Consider the following 24,308-nt stretch of genomic DNA (forward strand, 5'->3'; position numbering starts at 1 on the left):
TTGGAATGCAAATGACTTTCCACTTTTTATACATCATAGTTATCATAACAAATGAAGCAAAATCCTGAAATCTAAAATCCTCTTATGACAATACTTACAGAGGAGCCCAAAGTGATTAACAAGATTTCCTCAAAACTTGAACCAAGTTTAAAAATGTACCCTTGAGTACAGAAGAAGCAGAGTCAATTTCCCAGGCTAAATAACAAGATTGAAAATGTGAGATTTATCACTGATCTCCGTATAAAAGACGTACCCCTGAACACATTACTCCTGGGAGGCAGCTGCCACCCAATCACATAAAAATGTGGATTACACTGTCAATCAACTACTGCATGCTTAATGCATCTATAAAGATAGTAATCTCTGTGACAGTAGAGCTGAGGAACCCTTAGAGGATTTTAAGAGGAAACAATGCAGAGAAGCTGATTACAGAAAACTGTCTGCAGGAAAGGAGCTCAGAAGGAGATACACATTTTAGAAATTTGCGCTTGCTACCTAATTGCAAAAGACACTCAGAAACAAATCCTTTCAGAGGGGAAAGGATATGACTTTAGCACAAGTTCAATTTCTTTATTTCTGTTCTGTGCATCTCCAAATCTTGTTCTACAAACAGAATCCAGAAGTAAAGCAAAATAGACAATGTTTCTATACACAGACAATCTGGAGCAAATGGGAAAGACTGGGGAAAAGTGTGGGTCTTGCTTCCAAAGAGTACTAAGTGCTTTTAAGGATTCTCTAAATAATTTTTTATAATGATCAAAATACAACAATATGCAGCTCACACTTGACTCATGGCTTGTCCATCTTAGATTCAGTGTCTGACCAGTATGACAGTATCATGAGCGCTGGGTAGTGTATGTGCTTTGTTAACAGCAACAATCATAAAACCTAGTTACTCTAGAAACAGTATAGTCAATGTAACAAAAAGACACCTTCATTTTTAGGATCCTGAAGTGAAAAAGTCAAAATTCCATTTCATGTATATCTAAAAAAAAACCATCTCATATTTTCATCATTGGTCCTTTGTTGTATTATTTGGAAGGTGACTAAAATAGAAAGAAAAGTTATAGTTAAGCAAAGCTGTAAACAACTGCTGACCATGAGCACATTTATTAAGGAAAAACATGAGCTAAAGACAAGAAATCTACTGTACAGATGATGTTCTTTGTTGAGCATTGCATGTAAGGAACAGAATTCAAACTCCTATTTTTTTCCTAGCTGATCAACTAATTAGACATTTACATACCATCAGCTGTGTCAACAATAAATCCCTGGGTAAAACTGTGCCATGTTAAGCATCTTTTAGAAGTCACACATCATTGTAAAACATGCAAAAACCATGATGAAAAGCAATTTAGTAATAAAAGTAAATGTGAATTTGCTATCCCAGAACACATAACACATGACAGTAAAGGGATCACTTTAAAAATCTCATCACAGAATGTTTCAGGTAGAAAACAGAGTACTTAACACTGTATTAAGAACTTAAGCAATCACTGATCAGTTTTGTTATAGGTAGAGGTCAGAAAATATTTTAAAACTTCATAATGAAATCATTTGTCAAGGTAGAAAAGGTAATGAATAAGTAACAGAGGCATGGATTTGAATATTCCTTGTTATTTTGCATGATAAAAATTGTGAGAGATCTGCAAATTAATAAGCTGTGCAAATAGCTATTTATTCTCAGTCTGACTGTTTAAAAAAAAGAACAGGAATTCTTAACTCAGAAAATTATTTCAGGCTTAAAAGGTGACACAATAAAGACAGACAGGAACCTCCATGCGCTACTTCATAAAATGCTTATATTTAACCAAATTTTTATAGAAAGTTAAAAAATAAAAACATTGGGATGGAAATTGCCCTTTAAATGAATGGTGTAGTACAGGTATATCCCAGGGCAAAATTTGCTGGATGATGCATACCTTATACAGAAACTCACCGGTACCCTTTGCACCCAGTGTCTATTTTAATTCTCCTTTATCATGGGTTGAAGTACTGATCATCTCATAAAATGGCCATGTTTACTTGAAGGTAAAAAGTGAATGTCTATGGAAAACACAAGGGAAATAATTGAAAATCAACACCTGGAGCATCAGGCCAATGTTAGTGACTCAGATGAAAATGAAACAACTATAAAGCCTTTACCTCTTTATGCAATGTTTTACATATTAATTGAAAATTATGTGCAAAAAATGTAAATAATACATTAGTACATCATTTATGTACTAACATCTGTTTAGACATCTACATATGAACAGAATAAACTACATTCATTTTGTGGACCTTTCAGCAAATTCTTCCAGCATCTTTCTAGTTAAAATGAATAAACATGCATTCTTACAGTAATTTCATGGATAGAATAGCAGTGATTCCACTCTGAGAGAGAATATTATATCATCAGTGAAATATCAGTCTTCTAGGAAGAATAATATAAGCATCAAAGTCTCTTGGTAAAACAGAATAAATCTTCTTTCCATAGGCTAAATAAGCATTAAAAAGAAAATAATGCCTTCACAAGGTTGTTCTGTTAAAAAATAGGTTTGATATTTATGTAGAGTTGATTGGAAAGCAAAACCAATCATTTGCTGCTAAGTGTGATTTATGTTTCAATGTTAGTAAACTGGTGGTTGTCTCCAGCACAAGAAAGCAAGTAGAGAAAAATTCCTTTTTTTAAAAGAGCACCCCTCTAAACACCTGGCAATCTGATTTCTTGTACGGCTAGAAATGTTTTCTTTTTTTCATCTGTATTTTAATAAAAATGAAATAGATAAATAAATAACCCCTATCTTTTTGAATGCAAAAGACTGCAAAGGCTATGTAGATGCAAAGTTGAACATAAATGAAAACGCATGCGTTAATTTGCTACCATGGGTCTTTCAGGACCATTGAACACACTGTACAGTGTCACTTTTTTAAACATAGTTCCGTGCTCCCATGCATCGAACAGGTAGTCTGGTATGACCGTATGAAAAAGGTAGTACCCTGCCAAGAATGGCTCATGCTCCTACCAGACAATGAACAGAGAACTGGCAGAGCCATTCTGGTTACTCAACTTCTTTGTTGGCCCATGCACTACTATGCATTACCTCTCCTCCTCTGCTGCATGGACCATCTGCAATCTAATAATTGAACTGGTCTTAGTGGCAAAAACCCCTGAGTATCAGGGAGGTGCTTGCACTTTTCTGTCACTCACAGCTTAAAACATTCAAGAGTTGATGATCTTTACTATTTTACAGCTTTTTGTTTGTTTGTATAACCAAATTCAGAGATATAAACAATGGCTTTTACATTCTTTAAGTATAAATAATTTGAATTGATTTTTTTTCCCTGCAAACTTGACTGGAAATCACTACTCTGATAGCTGATGACAGATGCCATCACAACCTTATGGTGGGATGACTAAATGGTTTTCCTGGCACAAAAGGAGAAATGACTACTTTAGGCAGTCATAAAGTATGGTCATAAAGAAACATAAACCCCCGCTCAGTTAATTCATCAGCTTCATACAATAACACTTGTGTCACAATAAGCAAATCACTTGACCTATGTCCACATCACAGATTTTAGCAAGATCATGCACAATCCAAGAGCTTAATAACATTTCATTCAAGTTCCCTCAGTACTTAAATTCTGTTTCTGCAAATGCCCAGAAGCATTTCAGTCCTGTGTGGGCTGGCCGCTCAGCTGATCTCTTACACTTAGGACCATTTTGGATCCGCAAACCACATGTTTTCAAAGGGACTCTCACGAGTGGCAACCCTCTGAACTCTGCCTGCCAAAACAAGATTTACCTAAACCCCTGAGGCATCAGTGACTCAAATAGGAGCTGCTGCACAATTTCATACAACTCTGGTGGTTGGAACCAGGGCTGGCAGACTGAAGTTTTATTTCCAACTCTGTCTGAGACTTTCAAATCACCATCTCACACCTTCCAAAAGTGCCTCAAACCCTAGTTTACAGACTAAGGGGAAAAGGGGAGACAGGTTTCCCTGTACCACTTCTACTGAAGCTGTTTCCTTCTGAATAGAGTAACAGAAAAAGTAGTAGATCAAAGAAACAGGAGACCATGTTTCTCAAGTCTATTGATGAGCTCAGTTAATAGGGATAGAGAGATCTGAGGTTGGTGTCTTCTTCTCAGGCTGTTTTCAGCTTTAACAATAAGCAATGATGTCATTGAAGGGAATAAATATTAAAGGAACATAGGAAGGCAAGAGTCACTGAATCCAGTCCCCTTCTACTGCAGGCAATCCCATCACATATGTCTGTTTGTATAACATCCAGATATTTACCAACACAAGGTATCAGTCAAAATCATAACCAAGCTTGGGCAGTATAGTCATTAAACTTTTCAGAGCTCATTTTAGAAGTCACTTAAAAAGAAATAAGCAGCACCAGATGAACTGTGTGTATGTGGAAACAGAACAGAAAAGTTTAAACCAAAGTCACTTATTTCTCCCGATGTGGATAAATCATCTGATACTACTGAGCAGTTCAGAAAAAAAGTCCCACACTTAGTGCTGGTAGGAATCAATTCAGACAGCAATAAAAAAATCTGTGTGGCCGTAATAAATCTATGTGGTACATTCCTCTTCAATAAGATTTTGGAGATTTCAGTCTATGTGAAGAAATGAAAAGTTCAGGTAAAAATTCAGCTATACAAAACAAAGTCCGCTTAATCAGGTATACATGGGTATAATTAATTGTTCTCCCTGTAGTAGTAAACCACAATATATTAGCTCTTGTACTGGTATTTCAAACAACATTTATATATACAAGCTTTTATATGCACATAAAATATACTATCATCAAGCAAGTAAACACGAAAGACAATCCCTTATGTACAGCGGTATTTAAACAACATGTGGAACTTTCATTGCCATATGAATTCCTTGAGATGCCTTATGTCTTCTCAGGTAATATTCTAGACCAGCACATTGCACTCTTTCTCCAATCATTTCTTCATCAGTGAGTATATCTTGTGTGCAGTTCTGCCTACCGAACTGGTAGAAACAAAACTGTTATTTTTGTACCTATTTAAAACTGCTCTAAGCATTCAAGAAAGCTGCCCTCTGGGTTGTCCTGTGAATTGATAATCTTGTCTCCTTACATAGAAATTAATTAGGCATTTTAGGTGGGAAGTGAGGATATAGACAGGTGGTTAATTGTTAACCAATGCACAGAATATGGGTTGATGCCACTTATTTCACAATCTGATTGGGAACAAAAGGAAGAGGTCAATCTAACAGGAACAGAAAGAATGTTTTTTGACAAGGAAGATAGTAGCATTGGCTTTGATAAAGATTATAGTTAATTTTTCACGTTTTTGTAAACTTTGTTTTCTAGTCTTTGTTGGTTTATCTGCCACTGATGGCTCTATGCATAGCATGAAATAGTTGTATAATTCTTTAGAAAACCTGTATGAAGCTTTCATTCCAAATCCAAGTGTAGCACTGATCATTTTAGCAGAATGCAGATATGAGGAATGCTAGTCTCTTGACAATGTGCCCACTTGAAATGCTAAATTGAGACACCACTCTTAGTATCCCTTAACAGCAGTAGCCGTTATTTCCATAGAAGTAGGTCTTCCCTCTGGAAGACTTGAAAATATATTGCCTTTGTTTGCTAACCAGACAGGGAACCTTGACACTTAATCTAGGGTGACTACTCCTCTAGACCCCTAAAATTTAGGGAAAAAATCGGCTCTTAAATTAGATAGGTTTCATTCTATCTCCTGTTCCGAAAACAAATTTTGAGAGAGCAAAGAAGTACTGGCAGAGTATCAGCTACATGTTTCCACACACAAGGGTGATTCAAAAATCACAAAAGGAGATGAATAAGACCACATTTTTGCCTAACCACAATGAAAATAATTGAGGACATGACTAAGAATATCTCAGCACAAGCCAAATTTTACTACTTTGTACAGATACTTTTACTGTACTTTTACTTTTGCACATGGAAAAAGGCGTGATGTGACTAACACACCACAGTTAAACATTTTTATTTTGAGATATGAACAATAAATTTTATTATCCATGGGTCCTTGTCCCTTTTCCACTACATTATGCCTCTTCTACTCAGATTTGTTTGAAGAACAAGAAAAGTGTGGCAGCAAATTTCTTGTAAGGTTTTCCCTTAGACAAAAGAATCCTTTTGCACAAAAAATAATTCTGTCAACTGAATCAACAGAAAATGCTCCTGTGTGCTTAAAACACTCTGAATTTTACAGAGTGTTTTTGTTATTTGATACAAAAAGAGCAGGGAAGTTAACGCTCCACTGAAGTGTCTGTTCACCATAAATTTCACATAAGAATCTGGAAATTAAGATTTCCAGTTCTTATATTTTCTGGAAGAATGCATTCAATGAAGATCTGAGCTGATAAAATGAGGGCTGGGTAAGCAAACTTGCTTTCTTTAAACAACTCTAGTCATGAGACCTCACAATTAACCCTGGAGAAGTCTAGGGGGAAAAGATTACTATTTATTCTGCCAGCTAGCATTCTCTCCTCTTCTATGTCAAAAGTAGAAAATTTATAAAATGGTTGATTTCTTTAATAGTCAGAAAAGTTAATTCATTTGCAGCCATTAAATTTGATAAGGACAGAGATATAATTATATTATATAATATTTCAGTGCAACCTCTTTCACTTTAGAATTAAATATGTTTGAAGACTTGAAGGGAAAAATTGAATACTGTGCCCTTATTACTATTTTCTCACCATTTTGACACCAATGTAGACAAGTCTCTCACAAATTTGCAATTAGAAAGCCCCAAGCACTGAGCTTGAATGATCCTAGAACTAGTATTCCTCAGAAACACGCCCTGACCTTCAGTACATCTGCAGATAGCCATACATACATATTTACAAAAAACCATTAGCACTACAGTTAAACCCAAACATTGTTTCGAAGTTATCCATTTGGCTGATTCAACCGGCTTCAAAATCAGCACTGAATCAATGACTGGTTGTATAATGGACAAAAAGGACATGCATAAGCCAATCTGACTGCCATCATCACTATGTGAATGTAATCATTCTTATTTTGTCCTAATTATAGTCTAGAGAAATAAGAATTAAGTACTATTATCACTGAGATATTGCATGGCAATGCTAATAAAGTGGTTCCTTGATGTATTTTAAATTTTTACTGAAGCATATTAAGAAAAAAGAAAGGCCACTTATTCTGAAGAGAAGTTAAATAATTTAAATGTCAATATGATAGCTATCTTTACTGAACATCAGAGTTACCAGTTCCTCAAAATGAGAAGCAGCAGCTCACAGATCTCATTGCAACTGAAATAACAGACACTTCTTCATTTTATGATCTCAGGGTTCTCATTTGCAAGAACGAGAGGTGGCAGCTAGAGGCAATGTCAGCATGTCCCCCAGAATTTCTAGCCTTGAGTGCTGTGCATTTTTGTCAGATTCAAGATACCAAATCACACCTTGATTAGGCATATCACCTCTTGGGAAATCCCACACCCAATTCATACAATTATTTCTGGGTTAACCAGTGCAACATCCTTATGTTGTATTATTCAAGTTATAAAATACAGACAGTGCTGATGGCATTCTCCAGTCAGTTTCAAAACAGTGAAAATGGGCCTCTCTGAACTGAGATAGAAAACTATTCTAAAATCTCATTGGTGTGTAGATTATTCATGTCACAGAGAAGTTATGGTCTAAAGACTTCACTACTGATAATATTTGGGAGTAGCAAAAAGTCTTATTCTTTTCAAAATATTTACTTAATAAAGATAATTTCATTTATAAAATGAAATCAGAATAGTTAGTGGTTTGTTTTAAAATTTTTCTAGTATATTTTAAAATAAAAACTAACATAGTGACAGTCTCTCATGACTTCTGTGCCCTGGCTAAGCTCCTCTGCTAAAGTAACAGACAATGGTCATAAAGTTTTATGCTTCAATTTTTTTCATGCAGCGACACATGGCTGATATGTCACTGCTATATTTTACTTTATAAACAGCTTATCTATCTATAGTATTCTTTTACTGCACTGTGAGGGGATATATTTAGTGTTGTGTCTTGGTTGCCATTTAGTTTCTAAATGAAAATCAGAATATTACACATGCCAGGCCTCTCCAAGATGAAATGGAGGGCATACAGCTCCAAGGATCAAGACGCAGACACGCTATGTGAAACTTTGTTGTATAGAAAAGGAAACACTTTCTTAAAGCTCTCTGCTTTCCAATATCCAATATGCACTTAATGAGGTTAGGCAACACTACTTTTAAGAGTAACAACAATAACTGTAATAATAATAATAATAATGATGAAGATGATAATGCCACTAATAATAATAGTGTTCCTTCAAATGCAACTGTCTGTATAAAGTTTTCATGTACATTCTTCTGAAGATGTTGGGATTGGAAACTTGTCAGTGGCAACTAACTTAGTAAACTTTTTTTTTTTTAAATTGTGTTACCAATATTCAAACCTTCAGTGCACAGCATAACTAAGGGTTACAACTATTAAAAGAATTTGACCTAATTTGATTTTTTTTTTCTTTCATAATATAATATCGCTTCAAGTGCAACAGGGCCTGGATAAATCATCCTACAAATCTTAGTTATGGCAAGAGCTTGAAAACATACATATGGTTAATTGTTAATGTGAATAGCACAATTTCCTCTAACAGGACAGTGAAAGCCCTTAAATATAAACATGTAGATATGTGTTTTCAGAATCAATGCCCAGTTAAAGAAAGATACAAACAGACTATGTCATATACAGTGGCTGGAGGTCACAACCCATGTGAACTGATGAGAGCAAATAGTTCACAAACCAGCTATCCGCTCAATGCATAGGCATGGGCTTAGTTTTAAAAAGTTTAAGGAAATGATAGTTATAAATGATACCCATAATTCTTGCTGCAGCATAAGTGATGCATATTCATGGAAAAGGTAAATGCAAGAATGTTCTTCCTAGGGCGCTAATTTATATAGGATGCTGTGCTGGTTATTACATTAAGGCAGAACACATCCTTTCTAACAGCCTGTTGTACAAGTGCATGCATAATGCCTGAGATTATAGACAGAGTCAAAGATTAAAGAATGTACTAACATAGTTTCATTATACTGAACATCAAAATATTAGCAACAAAAATAAACAGCTGGGGAAGAAGGAATGCCAAAGTTATAAAACCCAAAGCGGCAAGCACTCAATTTAGAGATTAATCTTTTAAAAAAGAGATGGCAATAAAAAGCATCATTAGAACTCAGCCCCATTAGCAGTTGTCATCTGTCCTTTGTTCTGAAGCTGGGCTGGTCCCAGAGTCCCCAGAAAACAAGAGAAAATTTATGGCAAGGCCCTGAATCACATTGGTTTGTGAATAACACCATTCGTTCCAAACTTTTCATTCTCATCATTATCACGATTCCCATGCAGCACTCATAACAAAGACACCTTACTGGGTCTCTCCTGAGGGCTTATGGAAAAAGTCAGCCTACCTGACAATAAGCAGCTTTCAGAATAGCAAAACTTTCTGATTAACTGCAATTTTGTCTGCAGGAGTCATGCATGTTTTCACACAGGATTTACAATATTTCACAAAAATGTACTGATTTCACCAGAGTTTTCTTCCTGAGGTGACTTTATAGGGATCCAAGAAGGCATGGAAGGCAAACAGCAAGACAAAAACTTTTAGCCCTTCTCTTAAATCACTGGGGGACTTTGCTGAATTTTTTTGTCTATGCCAAAACTCTCTGAATCAAAGCTACGCTGAATCAAACAGAAGAAAAGAATTCTCATGCACATTGCTTATCACCAGGCTACATGTATACACATTACAAACTGCTAAGAATTTTTTAAAGACAGGTTTTTTTTTTTAAATCTATTTCTTTTGTAGACGAGAGCAGAAACTGTGCCTTAGAAACCACTGTAAAATAAAATTGTCTTCAAGGAAACTGAATTTAAGATTAACAATAAACACCATTTCTGGTGTCTCCCTCTCCTATTACATCCCACTTTGAATGTTGACCTTTCCAAAGCTTCTCTCTTTAAACATTATGGGTTTTTAACCATTATTCTTCAACCTAGACTATTTATTATGACTTTCATAGCTGACAGAAAAATTCATTACAAGTAATATTTGTTGCTTTGTTTTTTGCATAATGAGTCATTTACAAACATCCTGACTTTTTTTTTTTTTTCTTTGCATTTGTAGTTTGTTAGTATTAGCTGAAGGGTTGCATAAATAAGTTTCAGACTATGGTTTATTAGAAAATTATTTATTCTGACTGTTCTGTTTTCTTTTTTGTAATTTCTGCTGTTTGGTTGTTCACCTAAGTCAGATGGTATATGAGTAACTGAACCTTTTTAAATAGGAGAATGATGAAAGCAAATGCCAAATAATGCACCTGTGGGATGACTTTTCACGCTAAATTTTATGAAATGTTTTGATTCACTATATTTTTCATTAATTCCCAGTAGCCATACAAATACTTACAAAACAAACAAATAAATAAATAAACCCACCTGCACATCAGGGAACCAAATTCAGTGCTTTATTCTGTCAACAGCTTTCAAAGCATGCAATCAATTTGTGCAAACTTAACTGATTGATAGTCACGTTTGTTACATATATGTAAACTAATGATGTTCTACTGATAGAATAAGGCTACAAAAAATGTGCAGTGCTTCTCCATGCTAGATATATTAGTAATAAAACACACAAAGATTATAAAAAGCTTTATAATGCTAAGGGGGAAGACAATCTGCTATAAGAGGAAGCTAAAGCAACTGTTCTTAGAGAAAAAGTTATAGAAAACTGACCGTAATTTACAGAATTCATTATTATTTATCATTTACCACAGAACCCTTTACAGATATAAGTCTGTTAGCCCTTCAAGAACCTAACATATTTCTATATATGTTCCTATGAATAATCCACACAATGCCATTTAACTTTTACTATTGGTGGACAAAAATGAAATAAAACTATTTAGTCTAAAGTCAACAATATGTAACTACTTATATTTTCTTAACTCTGTATGCTTTAAGGCTTTTTATTTTATTTTTATGTATTTATTTCTATACAGTCATGAGTTTGACTAATAATCCCCAAAATCTAGAAACTAGAGGAAAAATATGGATTTGAACTAAGCCTCATCTAAATCTCACAGCTAGGCCTGATAGATATAATTAACTTAATACCTACAAGTACTAACGGACAGTCACAACATTTGCAGTAATTACATGGCAGTTCTGGGTTCTGATTTTGCAGTGCATATCTATTTCTTATTAACAGCACAATAGTGATTGATTCACACCTGATTCATTCTATCCTATATGCTTAGGGTTTTTATAGTTCTTATCTACCAGAATAATAAAAGTCTGCCTGTGCAACTCAAGTAGGCAGAAAGGTGACAAGCCTCCTGTTTTATCAACAGGATCCCTCCAGAGCCTCAAAATGCCCAGTCCTTGCCTTTGGACATATTTTTAGGAAGAGAGAGGTTTGCTCTTCAGAGAGAAACCCTTTCCGTGATTCTTAGGATAACCCTATCTGTCTCATGATACCTTTAAGCACAAACTCAGAACTTTTCCCCTCACCACACTTGAGCTGCTTTCAGTTGTTTCTGATGGAGTGGGTTTCTGTACAGGAGACCTCCCTTGTGTCTATATCCTAAAGTCCTTTGAGCCTGGCTGTAAAAGCTTATGTTATTGTTCTTCCTCCTGGCATTCCCAGGACGAACACATTATAGACCCTAGATTTATTTTTAAGCTTTTCCTCTTTGTTATTTAGTGCCTTGCTATCTCTCAGTAACACATTTTCTGTTTTATCTGCTTAGCTTAATTTCCACCTCCATACTGTTAGTTATGTGTCATGTTTAATCAGTTGTGTTTCCATCCCATCAGTACACTGGTTTAGAGTGTTTATTTGGACATTAGGTTATTTAGCCTTCTACTATGTACGATACTGACACAGCAGTACCTTGCAGCTCTTTTAAACTAACGTTAACATCTTCTGTGAGGGCTCTTAAGAATTCTTTAGTTGACTCCTCTATTATTTTTCCCTCCAGAGGGAGAAGTGCATTTTAATTCATTCTATTTGACATACTGCTGCGGGAAACCTCTCAGACTTCAGAAATACAGATTAATTTGGGTTGTTCTACTCTTTGGGTTTGATTTTTAGGCATTAGAATAATATTGTAATATTCCTAACCTTCTTATTTCTAAGAAAAGAGTAATACTTATTCCAAAGTCTGTCCAAAAAGGAAAAGCAGCAATTGCAAGCATATGCAGTCCCTTTTTTCCATATAAAAAAAGGGAGAAACTACTGAAAACCCCAAAGTCAGGAAGGAGGACTACAAAATGAGAAGTGAGATAGAAGGAAACTCACTGGGGTGCTGTCCTTGCCTCCAAGAAGTCCAAAGTCTACAGTCCCCTGAAAGGGTGTTAGACCTTGACCACCCCTATAATTTCAGCAGATTTTGACACAGGGCAGGTGATATACAGATTTAATTTACTTCTGTTAATAAGGAGTAATATGGTGGTTACAATCATAGTTCAAAAAATAATTCTTCTCAGAGGGAGACAGATTTGTTGGGTACAGCAATAAAGCATCATGATGTCTAGTTTGTAAGATGTCAAAGTGAACCTTATAGAAAGTAGGCTGTATGACAGAGAATCGATAAAAGAAATTCACCGGTACTTAGTAAGAGCTAAGCAGCAGTATTCCACTTTTGCCTGCCAAATGGCCTGTCAGGTCACCTTGAGCAAGGCACCCTCCTGGACCGGGCTTTCTAAACTGCCTAGGGATGGTACTCAAGTCTCCTACACCTATTACAAAAGAAATCAACATCTGTTTGGGAAACCCAAGAGAAGACACCAGCATTTTAAAAGTTGCTGGAATACAACAATCCTCATTCAGCATCTAAATTGCTCAACTATTTTAAAAAGGTGTTGCACTTATATCTAAACTGAATGTTTCTGAATATCAGGCCTTCTCCATATATTTCTTCATCTTGAAAACTGACAATCTAATAAAATCAAGCACATGTTTTTTGAACCCATTCCGCACAGAATATATTTATCCTGCAAACTTTCTGCCAAGTAGCAACTAATTGCAAAAATGACTAGGTTAAATTTCTAGACTTCCTTAGAAAAATCATTACAGTGTTACTGTCCCAATCTCCCACTAGGAAACCTGGAATGCTTAATTATACTGGCTGGTATTAAAAAAACCCACTGTTTTTCCTCATTCATGAGCAATAAACAGATTTGAAAAACTGTACTGCAATAGTCAGAATAAGTATAGACCACAAACATAGCAAATTGAGAAGCCAGAACAACTGATAATATACAAAACTTTATACCATCAATAATCTTTACCTCTTCTTCTGCTACTGCAGTGTTTGCTGAGATAGCTGGCCCTACCAGTCTCCAGCTTCATTAAACCCCAACTAATATTTATTGTTACAACTGGAGACATCCAGTAGAGCTCACGGTTTTGATGAGATGTGAACTGAATATAATTGAATATTGTCATTAATGACCAATATGATGGAAGAGTGAGTATAGTTATTGGAATTTAAGAGCGAGACAGGGCTAGAATTCTAAATTATCTTGACAAACAGGAAAAATGGCCTGGAAAAAATGTGGTGAAATTAATCATTGACAGGAATATATTGTAGTTAGACAATATGGAATGGGAAAGACCTGGCTAGGAAGCAGAAAGGGAAAAAGTCTGAGAGCTATTGTGCTTCAAAATCTACACTGAAATTGGTGGCAGAATACTGTAGTGAAAAAAAAAATGTCACACTGGGATGGACAAACAGGTGTGTCACCTGCAAGACACATAAAATAAACTTTACACCCTTCCCAGTCACTGAAGCCTCAGATGGCATTCTGGATGTCTCTTTCTGTCTCTTGAAAAGAGCTACTTCTATTCACCTCATTGACTACTTTGTATTTGCCTCTTAATTTGAGTACATCTTGAGTATGTGAAAACTGATCTTCCCAGGTGCTGGTTTAACCTACTTATCAGCTACTCCAACCTGAAGTTTTCTAACGAATCTCTCGCACAAACACACTCATATACAGATTAGACAGTAGCTTTGCACAGTAAATAGTTTGGAATAGGTTTTAATAAGAAGAGAGGACAGACTGAAAAGTGATGAGGCGCAGGGCTTGGCCAGACAAGCATGCTGACCAGCTGCTGGCTTACATCCAGCTGACCCCTTCTTATACCCATTCTCACTAGTCTTTCAAGCTTGTTCCTCCCTTTCATTGTCTTTGGCCCTTGCACTAAACATCCCATAACAAGTTTTGTACAACTCCACAAGCCCTCTCAAAGATCCCATAAAAACTGGATGCGTTCCCATGAGACCCATGAACATCTTATTTCCCCTGCCTTATCAGCTGCAAAGTTCAGGTTGAACCTCATCAAGCCCGTGCACAAGCATGTGCTTCAATACCCAGAAATCAGCAACACAAAACATTTCATCTTTCTTATAATCTATGTTATCTCCAGTCATTAGGGTTTAATTTATTACTTGTCTTGTCTGTTTTTCTTGGGCTTCTTTGTGGTTTGGTTGTTTTTGTTGGGTTTTTTTTTAATGTTGAACAGCCACTAAGCAGAAATCTTTACAAACCTGATATCCTCAGGTTATCACAGTTGTTTCCTAATCTCTGGTAAGGACTTGATCCAGATTTTACTGATGTAGACAGATTCTCCATGATTAGATGGGATTTTGACTTATTTCTCCAATAACTATCATCTGGCAAGTTCACATTTAGTTACGATACTTGAATGTGACCAAGATTTGACCAAAGCTGAGCATACCGATCTAATTACACTTTCTTTGAGCAGGGGCTGAATAGATGACTTCCTGAGCAACCTGTCAACTAAATTAGTGCATGATTCTATTTATTTATTTCCCAGTCTAGACTTTTGACACATCTGTTATTTCTGCTGAGGAATGGCTGTGTTTTTTTACTGCTTGGTGAATACTGCAATGAGTACCTGCCTCCAAAATGACAGGGGTTTTTTTCTTCCTTTCTTTTTTTTTCATGTAGCACAAATAACATTTGAAAAAACTCTCTGCAGCATGTAAGTCTGATATAACATCCATTTCAAACTGTGTGTTTCACTAATGCATGTATCCTAACCCCATAAACACATTCTGCATTCCAGTGATTTTTCAGTCTATCTGTCTGACATACTCTGGAGCTGAATTTTCCTTCAGTAGATGGAAATATGTATGTACGTATAGGCACAGAGGGCTGGTAACAACCTCATGGTGGACTGCCTGCCAGCAGACTCAGTTTGCCTTTGTGCAGCACTTGATGACATGGCCACACTGTTTCTAAGCCCAGAGCTAATAAATCTTCTTTATATAAAACTGTATCAGGTTGACACATCAGATGACTAATTCACTGCTGCTTTACAAGTGTGACTCAGCATTTATTAGGCAAGATATTCCCATTAAAGGCTATGAAACATTGGGTTTATATATGAAAAAATGACAGTGCCAGTGAACTTGATTGTCTATGCTATTATATTGAGTTAGAAGGGTCCCTTGTTTATTAGTTAGTGCATGAAAGCCACCTTTCCCAATAAGAAGTGAACACACCAACACCTGGGTTGGGAGGTTAAGAGAATTTAGCTGTATGGATTTCATAATCAAAAAAATGGTCACTAGCATATTTAATGTATTAGCACAGATGTAGGAATGACTGTTTGCTCAGTACTAACTCACCTGTCTTCACCTCAAGGTGCATACAGCTATGTTAACAGTCTGAATAATGATTGATAAATACACACAACTGTTTTCACCTAATGCTCATGCTGGAAAGCAGCACTGCAGAAAAAGACCTGGGAGTCCTGGTAGATAACAAGATGACCATGAGCCAGCAATGTGCCATCGCAGCCATGAAGGCCAACAGCATCCTGGGCTGCATTAGGCAGAGTATTGCCAGTGGTTCAAGGGAAGTGATCCTTCCCTTCTACTCAGCACTGGTGAGATGCATGTGAGTACTGTGTCCAGTTCCGGGACCTCCAGTACAGGAGTGACACGAACATACTGGAGTGAGTCTAGCAAAGGGCCATGAAGATGACTGAAGGATTGAAGCATTCGACATACAAGGAGAGGCTGATGGAGCTGAGATAGTTCAGCCAGAAGAGAAGGTTCAGGGGAAGTGTTATCAATGTGTATAAATACCTGAAGTGGAAGTTAAGAAGGTGGAGCCAGGCTCTCAGTGGTATCCAATGACAGGACAAAAGGCAGCGGACACAAACTGAAACACAAAAAATTCTACTTAAACATGAGAAAAAAATCTTTTTCCTGTGAGGGTAGTCAGACACTGGAACAGGTTGCCCAGAGAGGTTTTAGAGTGTCTATCCTTGGTAATAATCAAAGTGGAGCTGACATGCCCGTGAGTGACTTGCTGTAGCTGACCCTACTCTGAGCAGCAGGGTTGGACTAGATGATCTCCAGGGTCTTTTCTGACCCCAACTGCCCTGCAAATCTGATATACAAATATACACACATATGCACAAGCATATATACTATTTACATATTCTGTATATAAATAATCAAATAATATACTACTGATATCTCCGCATGCCTATAATATAGCTGAACATTTTAAACATATATTTTACATTATTTATATATAAAGTGCATATAGTATTTGTCTACACAATCTTCTGACAAACACAGAATCAGGCATACACCGAGGACAGCACTTTCCAGTAGTAGTAGCTTCCAGTAGTTTCAAATAAACAAAACTCATTGTCTGTTTGCAGGGCAGGTAGAGGAGACAACTGGTGTCCTAAATTTACTTTAGAGCTTTTAAATCTCCACAAAAATACACAAGTAGTACAGTTCACTGAAAAAAACTCAAGTGGCAGATTCATTCTTTCGTAACAAAAAAATTAAAACAGCTATCTTTGTTCAGTCTTAGAAGTGGCCCCTCACACTAATCACAGCCAGCAGCAAACACAACTAAATACCAGCCTCTCTCTCCTGCACTGATCTTTATTTCACTTCAAAGACTATGGAGAATGGAATAAAACAGAACTAGACATTCAGCTCCTGACACTGCTGCTAGAGTTTTCCTTTGCCTTCTAAGCCAGAAACTCTTTTTTTTCTTTTGTTAGGCAAGACACTGCTGCAACAAGGTTGTTGTTTACTGTACATATTTCTTAATTTTGTAGGAAAGTGTAAATACCCTGTTGTACTCAGAACTTATGGTCATTTATCTGAACTTCTCTTCCCTTGCCTACATCACATTAAAGACGTGGGCAGATGAAAGATTTTATTTCTCTTTATTTCCAGCTCTTTCTCCCACAAGAGTTTTCCTTCAAAAATCTTCCCTTTACACACTGGAACAAAAGATAAATTACTATAATTAAGCTACTCCTCTGCAGATTTTCCTCTCCTCTTTAACATATAGCATGATTTTTATACACTGAAAGGATTTTCTTCAGTGCTATAATCCAATTGTTTGGATAACAAAATATTCACAGAGGCAATAGGGTATATTTTCCATGAGGAAAAAATCCAGAGCACATCCTTAAACACTGCTAGTTTTGCTTTCTCTGGAACAGTCCTTTCCTTAGGGGGAAGATACAGGTGAGTTGGATTTGTTCTTTTCAAAACAGCAACAGTGCATTAAAGATCAATGGTTAAGACTTTCACTCAGAAAACAGAAGATCTGGTTTACCTTGCTGGTGAAACCTCACCTCTCATTTGTCAAAAGAATACTCTAACCCATAAACTATAGCGTGAGGAACAGAAGGGGCAAGCAAAAGTGATACCTGTCGTGTCTCACTTTTTCAGCTACAACTGAATTGTTTTAGAACGAGGAATGCAAGAGTCAGAAGGTCAGAGACATGGGACAAGCAAGAGCGATTCCTCTAGCTTAGTGAGCAAAACATTCAGCAGGGACATGACAGAACACGACTCTAGTTCTGGCTTCCAGTATTACTGCTAGAGTGCATTTCATTGTTTATTTTTAGTATTATTTATTGACAGAGCTGTCCAATGACAAAGCTAATGCCTTATTCCACAAACAGTCCTATGGAGGTCAGGATGGCAATGTGTCATACAACACTATTGTGTTCATGTTTCAGGTTCAAGGACTGTGTGAGGAAACTGTTTCTAAAGATCAGATTTTAAAATTTACCCTTTCTGTTTGTTTGTCTTCTCATTCAAAATCTGCTGGGTCATTCCTTCTATTCAGCTTTGTTTTGTTTTATTAAACACTGCTTTCACTGAAAGTTGTATTAAATTAGCTGGGTTGGTTTGTTGTCTGTTTGTTACAGTACAGAAGTGTTCCTTTAAATACATTTTGTAATTGCTGTGTATTTGCCCATCCAGATTTTCACAGAATTGCTGAGGTTGAAGTGAACTTGAGGAGACCTTCTAGTCCAACATACTTACTCCAACAGTATCACCTAGAGCCACCTGGGACTGTGCCCAGTGGGTTTTGAATATCTCTCAAGGATAGTGACTCTACAACCTCTCTGGGCAACCTGTTCCAGTGCTCAGTCACCCCCATAGGAAAAAAAAGTTCTTTTCCTATGATTGGATGAAATGTCGTGTTTTTTAATTTGTGCCAACTGTGTCTTGTCCTGTCAGTGGGTACCACTGAGAAGAGACTGGCGCCTGCATCTTCTTTCCCTCCCATTGGGTATTTTCTTTAGCCTACTCTTCTCCAGGCTAAACAATCCCAGTTCTCTCAGCCTTTCCTCATAGGAGAGATGCTCCAATACCTTCATGATCTTTGTGGCATGGACTCACTCCAGCAAGACCGTATCTTTCTTGTACCAGGGAGCCAAGAACTGGACTTAGCACTCCACATGTGTCTTGCCAGTGCTGAGCAGAGGGGAAGCATCACCTTCCTCAACCTGTTGGCAGCACCCCTTCTAATTCAGCCCAGAATGCTGTTAGCCAACTTTGCCATGAGGGAGTATCGTTGGCTTATGTTCACCAGGACCCCAAGGTCTTTCTCTGCAGAGCTGCTTTCCACATAGTCACACCCCCCAGCATGTACTGGTAGATGGGGTTATTCCTCCCCAGAGGCAAAACTTAGCATTTCCCCCGTCGAACTTCATAAGGCTTATTTCTCCAGTCTGTCCAGGACTTTCTAAACAACAGCAAAACCATCTGGTATATCAGCCACTCCTCCCGGTTATGTGTTATCTGCAAACTTGCTGAGAGTGCACTCTGTCCCAGCATTAATGAAGATATTTAACAGTATTGGCCCAGGATTGACCCCTGGGGTACACCACTTGTGACTGGCCTCCAACCGTACTTTCTGCCACTAATCAAAACCCTCTAGGCCCTGCTCTTCATCCAGTTTTCAGTCTACCTCACTGCTTCCATATCTAAACAACACTATGTCAGCTTGTCTATGAAGATATTACGGGAGACAGTCAAAAGCCTTACTAAAGACAATGTAAACAACATCCACTGCTCTCACCTCCTCCAGCAAGCTAGTCATCTCATTGTAGAAGGCTATCAGGTTTGTTATGTATGACTTCCCATTTGTAAATCCATGCCAACTACTCCCAATCACCTTCCTGTCCTTCTTGTCTTCAGAAATTATTTCCAGGTTTTTTTCCATCACCTTCCTAGGGACTGAGGTGAGGCTGACCAACCTAGAGTTCCCCAGATCCATCATCTTGTCCTTCTTGAAGATAAAAGCTACAATTGCTTTCTTATATAACATAATATCTGACATGATTTTCTCTATACTACAACTCAGAGGTAGTGATCCAAACAGAAAAGAGCATTATGAAAATATATTTGCCCGTTTATATGAACTCCTGAACTTTCTTACTTGCCTGAGGAGCCAGACCTTGTCACTTAGCATCAGTGATTATGCTATGCTACCACTTTAACAGTGCCAGGGAGTGTACACCGGCACTGGAAAAATCCATGTTATACTCCTAGTCTTTCACGATGAATATAGTACTCTCTAAAGCACCTTGTAGTCTCCCAAACATTGCCCAGGCAGAATTCAAGAGGAAAAGAACAGTCCAGGACAATCCCATTACTTGGTTTACATACAGCTTAGCCTGTTTTGGGGATAAGAGGATTTAATAACAGAGTCAGACCATGCCAGTTGACTTCAATGCTAGAGAATGATCTATTCACATTTAATTTACTAATATAGATGTAGCCAATGCTTTTTCTCTTCAAATAAGGTTTTTTAAAATAAAATCCTAAAGGCGATTGTGAAAGAATAAAGACAGTGTTTCACCCGCATTGTATTCTTCTCAATACATGGATATGTTACAGGACTGGCTGAAGTTTGGCATAATCCAAAGATCTTGGCTGTCACATGCAAGGTCAGAGAGCTGGCAACCAGTCTGAACACTCACATACCAGAAACTGCAAATGACTGGTGGTTTTTGCATATCCGTCACATGTAATAATTTTTTTCTTCAAAGAAACACAGTTAACAATATAGAAGACCAAAGCACAGGTATAAAATTCAAATTTTAAACCAAAATAATCACTGCGACTTTTTAAATGCTTTTCAATATGCCTGGAGTGTTTTTGCAGAAAAGACTTAATACCAAGTATATCCTTGAATATTATGAAAATCAACTAGCAATTTAGGGATCGTTTATATACAGAAAAAGAGAAACATATAGCCTGTGGTGATTATTAACATGTGAACTCTTCAGGAAGGGAATGTGAAGTCTCTGTGTTTTGAAAAATGGTGAATACCCTACAAAGGTGCTGCAGATCAATAGCAGAAGTGAGCTGTTCATCAGCTTGCTCCTGAACTTTTTCTGATGCCTCAATGGTTAACAATGATTCTTCTTAACCTCTTGGAAAAGCTGAGAACAGAAACTTTACTGTTTCTCGTAAAAAAAAGCATGGAAAATTAAACTTCCTAACCTAAAACTATGTTTTCAGCTAAGTCTGCTTTAGCCATAAGAATTTCTTCAGCCCATTAGGAAATTGCTGGTTTTGCAAGTTTGTTTCTTTCCAAATTTCTCTTTGCTATGTCAGAGAGAAGTTACGAGATTGTGTAGCACTTCACTGAATCCATGTTGCAGACTGTTTCTGACAATGCAGTCACTGGAGTATACTCCCTAGGGTTGCAAAGCAATGCAAACTACAGGTTTCTGTAAGAAATGAAAAGCGTTCAGTAGTTTTATTTGCCAAATACAACACATGTTCTTGCATGGATCACAGGGAAAATCACATAATGAACTGAGATGAAAAACAGCCCTGTCACATATAAAGATTTGAGTTTGCTCTTTTTTCCCCGTCGTTTTTTACATATATGTCAGAGTACTTAAATTACTGCTGAATCTAGAAAACTATGATTACAGAGGTGTGGGCTATGCAACATCTATCTAATGGAAAATGGCAAACACACTCAGCCAGAGACAGCAGTTCTCTTGTCCTGAAGCGATTTGGCTCTGCAGAGCTTGCATCCATATGACTAAACTCTCTTGCTCTTCAAAATATGATGGCATCATCCAAGCCAACTAGTGGCAATTGTTCCTGGCCCGTACTAACCCTCAAGCCATTCTAGGGTCTGCCTGTGAAAGTAACAGTTGTCCTGAGCCAAAAAAACCCCTTAAAATTGCAAACAATTTATCAGTATGGACAATTCACTTCAGAATCTGAGAAATCATTAGTTTAAAAACAAAGTTAATGTTATAAAAGCAGATTTTGGTATTACAGTATATTAGAAAATGTTCTGAGAGAATGCTGGAGACTATCAGGCCACTCCTTACCAGAGCATGAGAATCATAGAGCAGCACTTGAGTAACCTCTCCTCTTCAGGCATATATTTTTCCCCCATGGTACAGAAAAATCTGTTTTCCAATGAGAAAGAAATTGGTGCCTACTGAATTCTTCTGAGTTCATAAATAGATGGCATAAGGTTCTATTGAGCATCAAGGATTAAGTCCAAGCACATACTTAAGCTTACCATCCAAAGTGTTTTACTAAGATGGTACAGGCCAGTGTAGTAGTTACATGAGGAGCAAGCAGTTAATTCCAGGAGACAAGGAACAATTCCCAAAATAATTTCTCTAAGGTGTCCTCTATCAAACTGAATTAGACATGGTGACTTTGCCTCAAATTCCATCTAGATGAGTAAATCAGTTTATATGTTTCCCTTCCCTATTAAAGTAATGAAATAAAAAGGGGGGGGGGGTGTTTATGTTGTATACCAATAATAACCTTTTGATGATCCTTATCCTGCAGTGAAGTGTAAACACAATAAATTTAACTGTGGTGTGAAGATCATCTAAACAAAAAGCAGAATAATACTTTCTTCCTTCATGTCATCAGAATCTGTACTGTTGCATGAAACAGGTATGCAATAACATCCCATACAGTATTACATGTATATATTTTAATACAGCTCAGAAGTTCACATAAATTACACTTTTTGGTGACATAAAGCATAAACAATTTGAGACAATAGTCATATTATTGAGAAAAGTGGTGTCAGGAGTAAATTTTCTGCAAAAATATTTTGCATGTTAAAACATAAAACAATAAAGAAATGCAGGCATAATGAATATTTTTTTTCTGTCCTATGAACCTCATGATACAATCCAATGTTCCAATCAAAGTGAATAGATGACTTTAGGATAATAAAGCAATGTTTAATGACATAATCTGTGAACAGTGGGAACATAAATCTATTAAAATGTAAAACATGGCGAAGGAAAGGAATAAGGAGAAAGATGCATATAGTATCTGGGAAAAAAACCAACTAATTCAGCTATTCTAATCTGTGTATTTACATATTTCACAACTCCTCCTAGATATTTTTTTATTCCTTTGTAAATAGATGTCCTGGACTCTTCCTGAGCAAGCTCTCTCTCTTTCCAACAACAGGGTATCCAGACTGTAGAGTGTTGTGTATCTGTCATTTGAAAGACATTTAGAAGAATGAAATGATATGTCTGTTAAGTCAGGTGTTCATTCTTTCTGCAAGTCCTCCTTTTTCTATGTGTTGACACAAACCACCTTTTATTTCAGTTTCTTCAAAACTACTCTTTGGCTGCTGGGACTCTGTATCGTAACTTAATTGTACCTTCTTATAAAAATGTTTGCCCATGGCATGGAGAAATGTCAAATAGGAGTTTCATTGCTTTCATCTCACCAGGTGTTCAAAGAGGATTAGTTCAATTTCTAGGGAGAGTGGCTGCTCTTGAGTGGGAACTAACAGTAAATCTGCCCACTACAGATCCTTTGAATGTGCCTGCATCTGCTGTTGCATTAGCAGCAGTATGTAGTTTGCTCATTAAAATGCTTACACACTCCATTGGCTATATTTTATGGGATAAAAAAAGGGCATTCCATTGCTTGAGGGATTACTCAGAGTGTGAATAAAAGAGGAACAAAAAGTTGCAAAAATTATTATAATTTGAAACCTTGATCAATCTAAATATACGGATGACTGCCAGCTTCTTTTTATAAGCCCTGAAAGAGCAATACAACACTGACAGTAATAAAAATGGGACTTACCCTTCAATTGACAACCATAAGGATGAGTCTGATGTAACATCAGATATCCAGGAGGATCAGGGATACTGTGGAATCAGTGCAGTAAGGAAACCACAATGATCATGAGAAATATCAATGAGGTTCTTGCTGAATTGTCCCCGAGTATGACTAAGGACTATTCCCATGCATACTGTTAGGGACACCCTGCAGCAAAATTGTTCCAATGATACGTCAACTCAAAAATGTAGTCAGCCATTCTTCCTAAGGAAGGGGAGGGGATTACCTGGACTTCATCACTAATTCATTACATCTTGCTCATGGCCACAGAAAATCTTTCAAGTCTGCTATTATAAGAGCTATTCACTACCACATGAGTTACTACTATTCTCAAACTAAGGAATCTTTTCAGCTCTTTTTTTGCCTATGTTAGTAATTTGCCTTTATGTACTCTTTGTCCTACTTTACTTTTCCCATCTTTAAACTATTTTATTAATCTTACTAGCCCCTGTCATGTAATTCTGTTGATTTGGATAGAGGATATTTCCTTTCTTTCCAGTAAACCCATCTTCTGAAATAGGTGCACTACACAATTTATAACATTTTGTTGGGATTATGGCTGCCTAAAAATTTAGAAAGGGAGTTGCATTATCTTTCTGTCATTGTAACTCACATTGTCTTCTTTGCTCTCCGAAAACTAATGACTTCAAGGGAAGAACTTCATTATTTCCACAGGCAGATGTTTAATTTACATTTGATTTATATAATCTTACAACATAAAAAGAGTGTTCCAATATGTGCAATGCCGGCCATTAGTTTCACCTTGACTATATGAGATTATCTTTCT

Source organism: Aquila chrysaetos, chromosome 15 (assembly GCF_900496995.4).
Source record: "Aquila chrysaetos chrysaetos chromosome 15, bAquChr1.4, whole genome shotgun sequence".
NCBI classification, from domain to species: domain Eukaryota; kingdom Metazoa; phylum Chordata; class Aves; order Accipitriformes; family Accipitridae; genus Aquila; species Aquila chrysaetos.